Below are 1676 nucleotides of genomic sequence, written 5' to 3' on the forward strand. Positions count from 1 at the left end.
AAATACGATTGCTGACCTAGTTTTCTTGTGCTGCTGAACATAAGGATTTAAAAGCTGGTAGCCTGATCTCTCACAAAGCACAAAAACAGACTGCTAACCCCTGTCCGCATAGAGGAGAAATTTCAGGTGGAACAGATCACAAAATAACTGTTACCAGTCCCACAACACGTGTTTCCCATGGACAAAGTTAAAAATCTCACAACACCAGGTTATAAACCAACAGATTTATTTGGAAACACTAACGTTTGGAGCACCGCTCTCTTATCAGGTTGGTTGTGGAGAATGAGATCATGTTCGTGGAATTTATAGCCAAAGGAGTCCAGTGTCATGGAGATGTCATATATTAAAAAATTTTAGATGAAATCTTTCATCTTTTAGAATGGGTTTCTGCTCTTTGGCATGTTAATTCTAGAACTTGTTTTTAATTTCCTTCTCAAGAAAGTCATTCAAATGCAGAGCTTTTCTAACAATAGGTGTGAATTCTGTCTGGGTCCCAGTGTTGAGTCAGACAGACATTTTTCTTAGAAATGTTGTGCATTTAAATTACATTCTTGAGAAGGTAGTTTTTAGATTAGGGTGTAGGTTAGGCTGGATTGGCCATGCTAAATTACCCTTATTGTTCAGGATATGCAAGGTAGGGGGGATTAGCTATGAGAAATATGAAGTAAGGGAGTGGGTCTGGGTGGCAATGGTGCTAAATGCCTTCTTAACCATCCAGTCTACCAGTTCTTTGCAGGTTGCATCACTGTGTATCTGAACCCTCTTACGTCTCTGTTTTAACTATACAAGCCCTGTCCTTCCTCGTTTTAGCAAAATGCAACCCCTTGCTTTTTCATACCTCTCTCATATACGCACACCCTAACACTCTCACACACTCACAGACTTACACTCCATCACACTCAACCGAGCATGCACACACTCTTACATGCACTCTCACATACAAACTCACATGCGCACACATACACAACTCTTATGGAGTGAATTTTTATCGGCAGGATTATATTTGCAGATACTTTCAATTTTGCTCACAAAGCACACAATCTACAGGCAGTCAATGCATGTAATATTTTATATATTCCTACTTTAAAAACAGAACTAGTCTGATTCAAGATTGGGATACTGACAGACTCAAACCTCACAACTTTAATGTATTGTGTGAGTTGAGATGTCACTTTTTTTAAAAATATAAAACCATAAGTCATCTCAAGAACATGACTTAGATGTTGTTCTTGGAGTAACATATTAATGAACCGAAACCTGCAACCCATTCTAAAAGATATCAGTTGTATGACACTGTGAATTTTGCTCTAAGATCTATGTCTTATGATCCTGCTCCACAGCTACCTGTGGAAGGAGCAGCACTCCGAAAGCTAGTGCTTCCGAATAAACCTGTTGGACTATAACCTGGTCTTGTGTGATTTTTAACTTTATCCACCCCAGTGGTTTCTAGTGAACACAGCCCATACCTCCCAGTAAACTTTACAACGCCAATGAAACAACACAGTACCGGCACTCCTGAAAAATTTACAAATTTCTAATGATACTAGCTTCCCATTCACTGCTCCATCTGATACACAACATTGCAAACTTAGTGCAGGAGGCTGAAAGAAACGAACAGCTTCAAAACAAAAAACCTCTTGGAGCTCAAAGCTTTGAATGAGAGTCTGAGCCCGCTG

Source organism: Chiloscyllium punctatum, chromosome 36, assembly GCF_047496795.1.
Source record: "Chiloscyllium punctatum isolate Juve2018m chromosome 36, sChiPun1.3, whole genome shotgun sequence".
Classification (NCBI taxonomy): domain Eukaryota; kingdom Metazoa; phylum Chordata; class Chondrichthyes; order Orectolobiformes; family Hemiscylliidae; genus Chiloscyllium; species Chiloscyllium punctatum.